The sequence below is a fragment of the Bufo bufo genome, chromosome 4 (genome assembly GCF_905171765.1).
Source record: "Bufo bufo chromosome 4, aBufBuf1.1, whole genome shotgun sequence".
Taxonomy (NCBI): Eukaryota; Metazoa; Chordata; class Amphibia; order Anura; family Bufonidae; genus Bufo; species Bufo bufo.
This window is the reverse complement of record NC_053392.1, coordinates 117,937,490-117,952,393: the sequence shown is the minus strand read 5'-3', so window position 1 is coordinate 117,952,393 and position 14,904 is coordinate 117,937,490. Positions and strand designations below refer to the sequence as shown.

General features: G+C 44.1%; 1 protein-coding gene across 39 annotated transcripts in view; it reads left to right on the top strand.

Moving 5' to 3' along the window:
* Positions 1-14,904, top strand: part of LOC120997603 (saxiphilin-like) — a 390,951-nt gene that overhangs the window by 38,583 nt on the left and 337,464 nt on the right. The window lies entirely within an intron of this gene.

The following is a 14,904-nucleotide window of genomic DNA, read 5'->3' as shown; positions in this document are numbered from 1 at the left end:
TACAGATGAGTAAATTTCTCAAAAATTCGCAAAAATCAGCCAGTTTCGTCAGAACAATAACCCACAAAAAACGGATCCTGTCTGTGGAGCATCCGCCTTCACTCGGTCAGCATTTGTTCAGTAATCCATCAGTATTGCTAAAGCCAAAAAAACAGGAGTGGATCCAAATCAGAGATGACACGTGAATGGAATATTTGCATGTATTCTGTGTTTTGTACATACTCCTGCTTTTGGCTACCAAATCATAAGCCAATTCTGATGCAAAATAGGAACCATGTCATGCAGGCCTTACAGCTGTTACATAGACAGGATCCGTTGTGTGTCTCATTTTTCTTTCGTTCTGACAGATAAGAAGAAGGGTCAAAGAAATTATGATGTTCGCCATGCCGAAAGGCAAAATAGTGGCCCAGTCATGAAGTGGGGAGGGTGGGAACAGCATGAAAAGTGCACAGAGTGGCCCTATGACATAGTGGTGAGGTGGAAGCAGCATGAGGAGACCACGGAGTGGCCCAATGACAAAGTCTGGAGGTGGCAGCAGCATCAGGAGGCCACAGAGTGGCACAATGACAGAGTGTGGAGGTGGTGGCAGCAGCAGCATCCGGAGGAGGCCACAGGGTGGCACAATGACAGTGTGGAGGTGGCAGCAGCAGCATCTGGATGCCACAGAGTGTCACAATGACAGAGTGTGCAGTTGGCCCCCATTTTTGACCGGTAGCAAGGGTCCAACAAGGTGGGGAGCCAGAAATCATCCCTCTGCCGAATGGTGACAATTCGGCTGTCACTACGCAAGCAAGTGAGCATGCATCGGGCTATTTGTGCAAGTGACTCGGAGGGACTCCCTGCCTTCATTTCCACTGCATACTGTCATGGCGTGTCTGGGTCCTCTGCCTTGTCTTCCTCGTCGCCCTGTAGCTCCTCTAGCTGCTCCTGCTCCTCCTCTCCTGTCAATTTTGTACAAAAACCACCCATTGCGCTACACATTGCTTGTGCTCCAATGTCCTCCTCCTTCAGTTTAGCCCCCACAAGGCTCCTGACTAGCCAGATTTACCAGCATCTGTTCCAGGACATGAAGCAGTGGAATGACATTGTTCATCCCGTAGTCCTGGCGACTTACAAATAACGTGGCCTCCTGAAAGGGCCTGAGCAAACGGCAGGTGTCACACATGAGCTGCCACTGGCTGACATCGAAGTTACACAGGGGTGTAATCCTGTACGCTTGGATAATCAAGAAATCATTGATGGCCTTTATCTATTCGTATAGTCGGTCCAACATATGGAGGGTGGAATTCCAACGGGTGGAAACGTCGCATATCAGCCTATTATGGGGGATGCTGTTCTGCCACTGCAGCTCAAGGAAGGTGTGCTTTGCGGTGCATGAGTGGCTGAAGTGCATGCAAAGTTTCCTGGCCATTTTCAAATAACATAGTAACATAGTATATAAGGCCGAAAAAAGACATTTATCCATCCAGTTCAGCCTGTTATCCTGCAAGTTGATCCAGAGGAAGGCAAAAAAAAAAAAAACAGTGAGGTAGAAGCCAATTTTCTCCACTTAAGGGGAAAAAAATTTCTTCCCGACTCCAATCAGGCAATCAGAATAACTCCCTGGACCAACGACCCATGTCTAGTAGCTATAGCCTGTAATATTATTACACTCAAGAAATACATCCAGGCCCCTCTTGAACTCTTTTAGTGAACTCACTATCACCACCTCCTCAGGCAGAGAGTTCCATAGTCTCACTGCTCTTACTGTAAAGAATCCTCTTCTATGTTTGTGTACTAACATTCTCTGTACTGACCCCTGATATATTTATACACAGTAATTAGATCTTCCCTCAGTCATCTTTTTTCTAAAGTTAATAACCCTAATGTTGACAATCTTTCAGGGTACTGTAGTCCCCCCATTCCAGTTATTACTTTAGTTGCCCTCCTCTGTACCCTCTCCAGCTCTGCTATATCTGCCTTGTTCACAGGAGCCCAGAACTGTACACAGTACTCCATGTGTGGTCTGACTAGTGATTTGTAAAGTAGTAGGACTATATTCTCATCACGGGCATCTATGCCCCTTTTGATGCAACCCATTATCTTATTGGCCTTGGCAGCAGCTGCCTGACAGTGTTTTTTATAGCTTAGTTTGCTGTTCACTAAAATTACTAGGGGGAATTTACTTTTACATTCTGCATTTCATCTGACAGTTTATTTTCTTCAGTGAATACAGTGGAGAAAAAAATATTTAATAGCTTTGCTTTCTCCTCATCGCTCTCTGCAACTCCCCCCTCATTAGTCTGTAGAGGGCCGACACCTTCCGATTTATACTTTTTACCATTTATATAATTGAAAAACATTTGAGGGTTAGTTTTGCTCTCTTTGGCAAATAATCTTTCGGTCTCTAGTTTGGCTGCTTTTATTAGTTTTTTGCATATTCTTTTTTTTTCCTTATAGTTTTTCAGTGCTTCCTCGCCACCCTCCTGTTTTAGTGATTTAAATACTTTCTTTTTGTCATTTATTGCTTTCTTCGCAGTTCTATTTATCCACATTGGTTTCTTCTTGTTCCTTAACCTTTTAGTCCCATAAGGTATGTACCTCTCACAATTAGATTTTAGGATGCTTTTAAAAATATCCCATTTTGTGGCTGTATTTTTATTTTTAAGGACTTTGTCCCAGTTAATTAGGCCTATGGCCTCTCTTAGTTGGCTAAATTTAGCTTTTTATTTTTGTTCTTCCCTGAAGAAACACTCTTTTGAATGATAATTGGAAGGTTATTACTTTATGGTCACTATTTCCCAGGTGTCCCCCGACCTGCACATCTGTTGTTCTGTCAGGTCTATTGGTTAATACTAAGTCCAGTATGGCCGTCCCTCTAGTCGGGTCCTGAACCAGTTGGGAAAGGTAATTGTCTTTGGTTATTGCCAAGAACCTGTTTCCTTTATACAAGTTTTAGTTTCCCAGTCTATATCTGGGTAGTTGAAGTCCCGCATAATAACCACCTCATTATAAATTGCCGCCTCGTCTATCGCGTTTAGTAGCAGACTTTCTGTGGACTCTGTTATATTAGATGGTTTATAATAAACTCCTATTAATAATTTATTATTGTTTTTGCTTCCAGATATTTCTACCCACAGTGACTCCACTTGTTCATGTCCCTCACTTATATCTTCTGGGAGTGTGGGCTTTAGACAGGACTTTACATAAAGGCTGACCCCTCCAACTCTCTGGTTTTGGCGATCCTTTCTAAACAGACTGTAACCCTGTACATTAATCATCCAGCCATGTCTCAGTTATTCCCACTATGTCACTTTGTCATAGTCTTCCTCACACATCACTAATTCCAGTTCCCCAGTTTTATTTGTCAGGCTTCTGGTATGAGTATACATGCATTTAAGAGGTTTATGTATATTTTGTACCCTACACTTTTCCTTCTGAGCTGTTCTAGTCCATCCTTCCATTTCTCCCCCAGTCCCATTACCTTGCCCCCGGTCTCTATCTGCACTATCTTCTCATCCTATAACGTAATTACCCTCCTCCCAAGTCCCTAGTTTAAACACTCCTCCAACCTTCTAGCCATCTTCTTCCCCAACACAGCTGCCCCTTCCCAATTGAGGTGCAGCCTATCCCTACAATAGAGCCTATAGCCGAGAATGAAGTCGGCCCAGTTCTCCAGGAACCCAAACCCCTCCTTCCTACACCAGTTCTTGAGCCACTTGTTACCCTCCCTAATCTCCCGCTGCCTTTCTTGTGTAGCTTGTTGTACCGGTAGTATTTTGGAAAATACTACCTTTGAGTTCATTGCCCTAAGCTTTTGACCTAAATCCCTAAAATCATTTTTAAGGATGCTCCACCTACCTCTAACTTTGTCATTGGTTCCGATATGGACCATGACCGCTGGATCTTCTCCAGCCCTTCCCAGTAATCTGCCAATCCGATCCGCAATGTGTCGAACTCAAGTGCCAGGAAGACAACACACCTTTCGACGATCCCGGTCTTTGTGACAGATTGCCCTATCTGTACCCCTAATAATTAAGTCTCCCACCACCAGCACCTGTCTGGCCTGCTCTGCTCTCCTGGTCCCCTGCTTACTGGAGCTGACATTCCCCTGACTGGTAGAGGAAATGTCTGGCTACAGCAGTGCCATCCCTGAACTGACATCCCCCTCATCTGCCAACCTTGCAAACTTGTTGGGGTGTGTCAGATCAGGACTAGCCTCCCTGGCACTCTTCACTTTACCCCGCTTTCTCACTGTTACCCAGCTAGATGGGTGGAAGACTTCAGGAACCGCTTGACAACCAGATTGAACACGTGTGCCATGCATGGCTCAGCCCTCCATGAGGCAGCACCGACACCATGTTCTTCGGTCGGTCACCATGGTTCTGATTTTGAGTTGTCGCGGAGAAAGCCAGGATTCGATTTCTTGATGAAGGACACAGAGCAGTTCCTCCTCTGTGTGACTCCATTCGCCCAGGCAAAATATGTGCAGAACAGCCTGACACTGCCGTGCTCTGCACATGTGGTATGCTGGAGGGGCACTGTGAATTGTCCCTGCAGTGGAGACTGAGGACAAGGTGGAGGATGAGGAGGCAGAGGCGGACATTGTTGCGGGACCAACAGTTTGAGAACTTGGAGGCAGAAGTGGCGTCACCTGGCCAAGCTGCTGGTGTGGCTGTGTTCTTCCAGGACACTTTATGGTGATGCTGCATATGTTGACGCAGGGCCGTGGTACCAACATTGGCACCCTGACCACGCTTCTCCTTCTGCCCACAGATTCTACAAATGGCCATGTTCACCAAAAACAAAAACCTGCCACACCGCCGAGTAGGTAATTTTACCCCCAACACTATGCACTGACTGACTCATACTGCCGCTGCTTCCGTGAACCCCTGCACCACTACTTTCCATTCAGGTAGGCTCCTGCGAAGTGGGTGGTCTACCCCAGGCACATCTGGCTCCCGACCTCCCACTGCTGCCACCCTGCTGACTCCCGGCCATGCTAGCGACTTGATGGCTCCACCGCTGCCTCACCGGCAAGCTACCACCCTCTTCTCCTGATGATGATGAAGCCCCTAATTCACTCGGCTCCCAATTGCGATCAGCTACATCATCATCATCGAGTTTTGTCTGCACGTCACTGATGTCCTCCTCAATAGTCTCTGGGTCAGGAGCCTCACCACTTGCAACACCAGCTCCCATGCCACTTTCCTCATCACTACTTGCCCGTCTACCAGAGGAAGCGGCGGATGTCTCCTCCACATCTTGGCTGGCTAGTAGCTGCTGACTGTCCTCAAATAGCTTGTCCTCGCTGTTTAGTGGATCTGAGCCCACAGCATATAATACTTCTCTGGCTGAGTTAACAGAAAAGGACAGAGGCAGGTTGAGGAGAGGTGAAGGCACAGGGCCTGCTCCCGGGCCATGCTAACTAAGGGTTGTGTCTGATGAACCCACCGACTGTTGGCTGGGGGTGTCTGATGTCACTTGGGATGAAGTGGAAGACCGAGTTAACCACTCAATAACCCCTGGGTTGCTGGTCAAGACACGACTGCTAGATAACACCGGGAGCTCAGGCCTCTCACTGTGACTCCTGCTGCCACACCCCCTTACTCTGCTGTGACCTGTACCTGCGCCAGAAACATTTAGGCCTTTACCACTTCCCTGTGCAGAGCCTGGCACTTCTCTATCTGACATACTGTTAGATCAAATAAATAAATATAAAGGGAATTAAAACACCCCAAAAAAGTCTGTAATTTTCTCACTTCACCACACAATGGCTAATAAGCCCTTTTATTTTTTTCTACTAATACACGGCAAAGAAGGCTTTAGAACATAAAACTGCACCGCTAATCGGCAAATAGGCCCTTACTTTTTTCCACTTATACACGCCACAAAAGGCTTTAGAACATATAACTGCACCGCTGAACGGCAAATAATATATATTTTTTTGCCACTAATACATGTCAAAAAGGGCTTTGGAACATATAACTGCACCGCTGAACGGCATATATATATTTTTTTTGCCACTAATACACGCCAAAAAGGGCTTTAGAACAAATAACTGCACTGCTGAACGGCAAATATATATTTTTTGCCACTAATACACGCCAAAAGGGCTGTCATTTTCTCAATTCACCACACAACGGTAAATAATTATTTTTATGCCACTAATACACGCCAAAAATGGCTTTAGAACATACAGCTGCACCAGTGAACAGCAAATAGGCCCTTACTTTTTTTCACTTATATACGCCACAAAAGGCTTTAGAACATATAACTGCACGGCTGAATGGCAAATAATATATATTTTTTGACAGTAAAATATGCCAAAAATTGCTTTGAACATATAACTGCACCGCTGAACAGCAAATATATATATTTTTTGCCACTAATAAATGCTAAAAAGTGCTGTAATTTTCTCACTTCACCACACAATGACAAATACTTTTTTTTGTGCCACTAATACACTCCACAAAAGGCTTTAGAACATATAACTGCACTGCTGAACGGCAAATATATATTTTTTTGCCCCAAATACACACCAAAAAGGGCTTTAGAACATATAACTGCACTGCTGAACGGCAAATATATATATTTTTTTGCCTTAATACACGCCAAAAAGCTGTAATTTTCTCACTTCACCACACAACGGCAAATACTTTTTTTGTGCCACTAATACACGCCAAAAAGGGCTTTAGAACATATGACTGCTCCGCTGAATGGCAAATAGGCCCTTATTTTTTTCGACTTATAAACGCCACAAAAGGCTTTAGAATATATAACTGCACCACTGAACGGCAAATAATATATATTTTTTTGTTACTAATACATGCCAAAAAGGGCTGTCATTTCTCACTTTACCACACAATGGCAAATACTTTTTTTTGTGCGACTAATACCCGCCACAAAGTGCTTTAGAACATATAACTGCACCACTGAACGGCATATATGCCCTTACTTTTTTCCACTATACACGCCACAAAAAGCTTTAAAACATATAACTGCACCACTGAATGGCAAATAATATTTTTTTTTTTTCTATTAATACACGCCAAAAAGGGCTTTAATTTTCTCACTTTACCACACAATGGCTAATAAGCCCTTTTTTCCCATTAATACAAGCCAAAAAATGCTTTAGAACAAATAACTGCACCGCACAAGGTCAAATAAGATGTAGAACTATTTCCTTGTAATAAACCCTGTTAATGGCTGTATCAAACAGCACTTGCACCCCAATAACAAGAACGGTTTGCTGTAATTACAGAGCTGTACACTGCGTGCAGAATTATTAGGCAAATGAGTATTTTGACCACATCATCCTCTTTATGCATGTTGTCTTACTCCAAGCTGTATAGGCTCAAAAGCCTACTACCAATTGAGCATATTAGGTGATGTGCATCTCTGTAATGAGAAGGGGTGTGGTCTAATGACATCAACACCCTATATTAGGTGTGCATAATTATTAGGCAACTTGGTTTCCTTTGGCAAAATGGGTCAAAAGAAGGACTTGACAGGCTCAGAAAAGTCAAAAATAGTGAGATATCTTGCAGAGGGATGCAGCACTCTTAAAATTGCAAAGCTTCTGAAGCGTGATCATCGAACAATCAAGCGTTTCATTCAAAATAGTCAACAGGGTCGCAAGAAGCGTGTGGAAAAACCAAGGCGCAAAATAACTGCCCATGAACTGAGAAAAGTCAAGCGTGCAGCTGCCAAGATGCCACTTGCCACCAGTTTGGCCATATTTCAGAGCTGCAACATCACTGGAGTGCCCAAAAGCACAAGGTGTGCAATACTCAGAGACATGGCCAAGGTAAGAAAGGCTGAAAGACGACCACCACTGAACAAGACACACAAGCTGAAACGTCAAGACTGGGCCAAGAAATATCTCAAGACTGATTTTTCTAAGGTTTTATGGACTGATGAAATGAGAGTGAGTCTTGATGGGCCAGATGGATGGGCCCGTGGCTGGATTGGTAAAGGGCAGAGAGCTCCAGTCCGACTCAGACGCCAGCAAGGTGGAGGTGGAGTACTGGTTTGGGCTGGTATCATCAAAGATGAGCTTGTGGGGCCTTTTCGGGTTGAGGATGGAGTCAAGCTCAACTCCCAGTCCTACTGCCAGTTTCTGGAAGACACCTTCTTCAAGCAGTGGTACAGGAAGAAGTCTGCATCCTTCAAGAAAAACATGATTTTCATGCAGGACAATGCTCCATCACACGCGTCCAAGTACTCCACAGTGTGGCTGGCAAGAAAGGGTATAAAAGAAGAAAATTTAATGACATGGCCTCCTTGTTCACCTGATCTGAACCCCATTGAGAACCTGTGGTCCATCATCAAATGTGAGATTTACAAGGAGGGAAAACAGTACACCTCTCTGAACAGTGTCTGGGAGGCTGTGGTTGCTGCTGCACGCAATGTTGATGGTGAACAGATCAAAACACTGACAGAATCCATGGATGGCAGGCTTTTGAGTGTCCTTGCAAAGAAAGGTGGCTATATTGGTCACTGATTTGTTTTTGTTTTGTTTTTGAATGTCAGAAATGTATATTTGTGAATGTTGAGATGTTATATTGGTTTCACTGGTAAAAATAAATAATTGAAATGGGTATATATTTGTTTTTTGTTAAGTTGCCTAATAATTATGCACAGTAATAGTCACCTGCACACACAGATATCCCCCTAAAATAGCTAAAACTAAAAACAAACTAAAAACTACTTCCAAAAATATTCAGCTTTGATATTTATGAGTTTTTTGGGTTCATTGAGAACATGGTTGTTGTTCAATAATAAAATTAATCCTCAAAAATACAACTTGCCTAATAATTCTGCACTCCCTGTATAATGGCAATTTGGATCCCTAGTCAGTGCTGCAAGGTGTAATAGGATTGTTCCTATTACCCAGGCTGTAAACTCCCCCACTGAACCCTGTTCTTCTTCAATACTCTGGAATGATTCCTCCCTATCCTTTTCCTTAACTTCTATACAGCAAAATAAAAGATTTAAAGTATTTTCTAGCACTGTCCCTAGCGCCTGCTAACGTCTCTCCCTGCACTAAGTACACTGGAAAATGGCAGAATCCAAGATGGCTGAGGCTATTTATAGGGCTGTGACATCACAGGGCTGCTGAATTGACTGCATGCATGGCATTGTGGGTGATCACTCATTCCCAGAGTTCCTTGTTCCATGTCCTGTCAAGGTCTTAAACTGATCTCTAAAATTATGGCAGACCGCATGGCCCTACGGTATTTCTCCCAAATTTCAGTTACCTTTCTTGATATTCATATATCTCCTCTTCTGGGGACATCCCGAATTCCCCCCAGCCCAAGTTGAGAGCTTCTTCCGATTCTGGAGGAATAAAGGTATTGTGACCCGCTGCAGTTAATGAATGTGTCAGGCAAAGCATGGTACTCGTTTACTGAGCTAGCCTCTGTCTACCAGATACCGAACATGCAAATTCTCCAGTACTTACAGCTTTCCTGCTTTTGTCAAAAGAGACTTAAAAAGATTGACAATGAGGTAACCAGCAACTCCTTTGATGATATCATAAATAGACCGGGACATCACCACTCTATTTCATCTTTATATCAAATTTTCCGGGATCCCCTGTTGACGACCCACCTATCCTTAAATATAATTTTTTTGTTCTAAAATGGTGGCTACACAGGTTACAAAGTGAAAGTAGGAAGCTTCGGAACACAATATGACCCGTAATGCTGTACAGCCAGTCAATCAGCAGAGAGCATGGGGAGACTGCAGGGACATTGCAGGCTCAGTATAATCAACCTGAGCATCTTGTTCCCCTACTGCGCCATTTATTCTTAATCTGTTCAAAGAGCATCTTGTTCCCCTACTGTGCCATTTATTCTTAATCTGTTCAGTCATACATAGACTTACAGTGCATCAGACTTAGTCTTAACAGGCAGTCTTATATAGGTGCAGTGTCCCACTCCATAATAGTACTAGCCAGAGCTGAAGGTGAGGCCCAGTCAGGGTGCTAATGTTGGCTCTACGGCCCTGCATCAACACATGGAGTGTCACCATAAACTGGCCTGGGAAAACCGTGGCACTAATGTAGTGGTAAAGCCTGACGCAGCAACCGCTGTATTTCCCAGATCCCGCATGCCTTCTCCAGCAGGTAGGGGTCCTCAATCTCAGCAGAAGGAAGCTGTAATTCCTTCCCTTTGTCTCTTTCTCCTGATGCTGCTTCTTCTCCTGGTCAGGTGTTTTGCCAGCAATGGATGCACTCATCCAGAACTCATTCATACAGAAGCTGAACATGCACCTGGCCAAGTTACTGGTACTACTGTCCCTCCCTTTCTATATTTTGGACGAGCACTGCACATGTGTGTTGATCAGAAGGCCAGTCCCTGACATGTGGAGCTGTAACTATGGCCAAGGACAACATATGTCCTTTACAGCCCACTGGGTAAATGTGGCAAATTGACCAGGCAATGGAAATGCCGCCTTCACATTGTAATCATGGGATTTGTAAGCCAATGGCCTCCTCATCTTCCACCTTGTCCTCAGCCTCCACTGTAGGCACAGTTCAGATTGGTCCTCCAGCATAGTACCACCTATGCAAACATGGTGTTGTCACGCGGTTCTGCATCTGGCCAGCATGGGCGAACGAAGTCACACCAGGGAGGAACTGCTCCACGTGATCAACCAAGAAATCGAATCTTGGCTGTCTCCTGACCAACTATAGATAGGAACCATGGTCATCGATAATGGGAAGAACATTATGTGTCAGGGAGGGCTAACCCATGATCCCTGCATGACGCAGGTCTTCAATCTGGTTGTCACCCAGTTCCTGAAGTCTTCCACCCAACTGCAAGATTTCTTGAACATGCAAGGAAGCTGTGCATGCACTTCAGCCACTCTTACCATGCAAAACACATCCTCCTTGAGCTGCAAAGGTAGAATGTTCTTCCCTTACAATACCTCATATGTGACATTTTCACATGTTGAAACTCCACGCTCCACATGTTGGGCCTACTGTATAAGCAGTGGAAACTCGTGATCAATTTCTTGATAATGCAGGTGGACAGGACTACTCCCCGTTGTAACTTTGACGTTAGACAGTGGGAGCGAATGTGTGACACCTGCCGTTTGCTCAGGCCCTTTGAGGAGGCCACTTTATTTCTCAGTTGCCAGGACTATGGGATGAATGATGTCATTCCACTCCTTCAAATCCAGGAAGGGATGTTGATAAATCTGACTGGCAAGGGGACAGAAATGGTGCGCCTACATCTCAGGGCCATTTGAGCCCTTTGGAGGCTGAAATGGCACAGGAGGAGGATGAGGACATAAACACCCAGGAATTCCATACAGACCTAAGTGTTTTATCTACCCTATTGACAGGAGGGGAGCAGGAGGAGCTTGAGGGTAATGACTAAGATGACACAGAAGACCCCAACAGACTGTTGCAGTATGCAGTTGAAATGGAGGCAGGGAGTCCCTTCGAGTCCCTCACGCAAATTGGCAGATGCATGCTCAGTTGCTTGCATAGCGCTGCCACTTTACCACCATTCGGCGGGGGGGGGGGGGCGACGGGGGGACTACTGGCTCGACATAATATTAGACCCTTGCTACCAGTCAAAAATGGTGTCCTTTTTTTTACCCCTTTTGAGAGGGATGAAAAATCCAACTACTATAGAGACATCCATTGTAGATAGTTGGTCGCTGTCTAGGTGCGCCATTGCCTATCCTCACAAAGGTCTAACCGGGGGGACCTTCTGAGCTCACACTCCACTGCCATGACTGCTGGAGGGGGGGGCAGGAGTAGCACCAGCTCCATCAGCAGCAACTTAGGTTTGATTCACTGATGAGTACTACCCAACAGCAATCTGAACCAGCAGGTAGTGGCACACTTGGAATGCACCCTGTCACCCCAGATCCAATATCCTCTGGACTACTGGGCAGCCAAACTTGAACTGTGGCCGAAAATGGCCGAGTTTGCCCTGGGCAAGCTTTCCTGCCCGGCCAGTAGTGTGGCATCAGAGTGGGTGTTACGTGCAGCGGGTGGCATAGTTAACCCAAAGAGAAGTCGCCTGTAGTGTGCTGCTCCACTGGAACGTTTGTGACAAATGGCCTGTTACTTCTGGCTATGTGCTGCTGCCACTATTCTGATGCTGCCACCTGCCAGATGCCACACACCTGCTGCCTGTACTGCCATCTGCTCCTACTGTGATCTGCCACCGTCTTGTGCTGTTACTGCCATGGTGTTGCCCCCCTCCCCCCACCCATTCTGTTCTGAGGCCACTCTTCATGCTATTGTCATCCTCACCACTCTCTTACGGGGCCACTATTGTGACTCTTCATGCTGTTGCCACCATCACCAGTCTGCTACGGGGACCCTAGTGTCCCTGTTTGGCTTTGTTGACATTGCCCTTTATTTTTCCATTCTTGTGATCCGTAAAAAAAAAGGGTTCTGTCGTTTGAGCATCCATAAGGCCAATTTTGCATCAGGATTTGATCATGATTTGGAAGCCAAAAGCAGGAGTTGGTCCAAAACACAGAAGACATGCACATGTTATCTCCGTTTTGGACCCACTCCTGTGTTTCCTTACCAATATTAATCAACTACTGATGCAAAAAACTGACCAAATACTGACCATGTGATAGAGGCCATTAAAGTCCATGCAGGACCTCTTTTTTCCATCTGAATAAAACGAATTTCAGGTGCAAATTGCCAAAATTCATGCAAATTGAGCATGAGGCCTATATCACACGGTTAGAATTTTGCATCAGGATTCGATCATGATTTGGAAGCCAAAAGCAGGAGTGGGTCCAAAACACATAACATATGCAAATATTTCCATCACAGTTTACCTCTGTTTTGGACCCACTCCTGTTTTTGCCTTACAAAGATTGATCAAATGCCGATGCTCAAACTACAGGATGCGCTTTTTTTGGGTTGCTCTTCTGATGGATCAGAAGAAAAGAAAAATACAAAAAACAGTGATGTGAATACAGTCTTACTGCTGACCCCCTCCCCATTGTCATGGGGCCACTAATTGAATCTTGGGCCACTGTACTGTTAGGTCCACACCAATAAGTTAGACCTGACGCTAACATTGACCCTTTAAGGCCGAGTTCACAATCTGTTATTTGGTCAGTTATTTCCATCACTTATTGTGAGCCAAATTCAGGAGCCAAGACTACTCTCGGATTAGGTATCATGAATCGATTTGCATGTATTCTGTGGTATTGACCCACACCTGCTTTGGGCTGACAATAACTGATCAGAATAACTGTCCAAATAAGTGAAGTGTGAACTGAGCCTAATAGTGTCGGACAGGCATTCTACAGCTAACAAAAGGGATTATTGTTAGCGAAATTATGCATCTTAAAGGACTGGCTTTCCCCCACTATCCCATCCATGAAATTTTTGACCACTCAATTACACCACTATTTTAGTCTTGAATGTGTAACTATAATCCCTGGCAGGCAAATTTTTTACAAAGTGAAAACCCTTTATCATCAAATTTCTGACAATGGAAGAATTACAGAAATTGATGGAGCCGTTTCAGGATTCTCAATGGTAACTAGTAGAAAGTCTGAAAGTTTAGGATCTTTGCATTTGAGCCACTGAATGCCCTGTGGAGGATTTGATGGGCTAGAGGGATCCAGGGGGACACTTTATACTCTATTGAGAGTCAAAATTACAGTCATAGGTAGGGTCAATCCTTGTAGCTAGAGAGATATAGAAAGCGTCTTCATTTCTCCTTCCTTGTTTGTATTGCATGCATTAGGAAAGCACTTCATCTCCCTACCTGAAGGGATACCTTTGCACACATATGAGAACATGAGAATATGTTATTTTCAGATCACAATATTTTTTTTTTTTTATTTTGTATTTTATGTTATAAAAACTCAAAAAAGCCAATAAAATGTTTTGGAAAGAAGAAATGAAAGAAAAAGTCAAAATGGCTGATTTTTTTGCTTCACTTCCCACACAAAATTGAATAAAAAGTGATCAAAAAGTCATACACACCCCAATCTGGTATAAATGAAAAGTATAGATCAAAAAATGAGCCATCACAGAGCTCCATACTCGCAAAAATTAAAAAAAGGTTATGTGGGTCAGAATATGGTGATGCAAAGACAAAATTAGTTACTCAGAGAATAAAAGTAATAGGTCAGTTTTACCACAACTGTGGAAGAATAGTGTTTTTTTTTTTTTTATAATTCCACCCCATTTGGAATTTTTTCCTGCTTCCCTCTACATTGTATGCAACCGTAAATGGTGCCATTAGAAGGTACAACTTGTTCCACAAAAACAAGCCCTAAAGCTACTTTCACACTTGCGGCAGAGTGATCCGGCAAGCAGTTCCATCGCCGGAACTGTCTGCCGGATCCGGTAAAACGTATGCCAACTGATGGCATTATTAGTAAGACTGATCAGGATCCTGATCAGTCAAAAAAATGCATTGAAATGCCGGATCCGTCTTTCCGGTGTCATTCGGCAAAACGGATCCGGCATTTATTTTTTTCACTTTTTTTTCGGTCTGCGCATGCGAAGACCGGAAGGACAGATTCGGCATTCCCGGTATTTTAAATGCCGGATCCGGCACTAATACATTCCTATGGAGAAAAAAGAAGGATCCGGCATTCAGGCAAGTCTTCAGTTTCTTTCGCCGGAGATAAAACCGTAGCATGCTACGGTTTTCTCTTTTGCCTGATCAGTCAAAATGACTGAACGGAAGACATCTTATGCATCCTGAATGGATTACTCTTCATTCAGAATGCATGGGGATATGCCTGATTAGTTCTTTTCCGGCATTAAGCCCTTTTGACGGAAAAGAAAAACGCTAGTGTGAAAGTACCCTTATACGGCTATGTAAATGGAAAAATAAAAAAAGTTATAGCTTCAGAAATGCTGGGAGTAAAAAACAAAAATGAAAAACAAAGAATCACCTGGTCCTG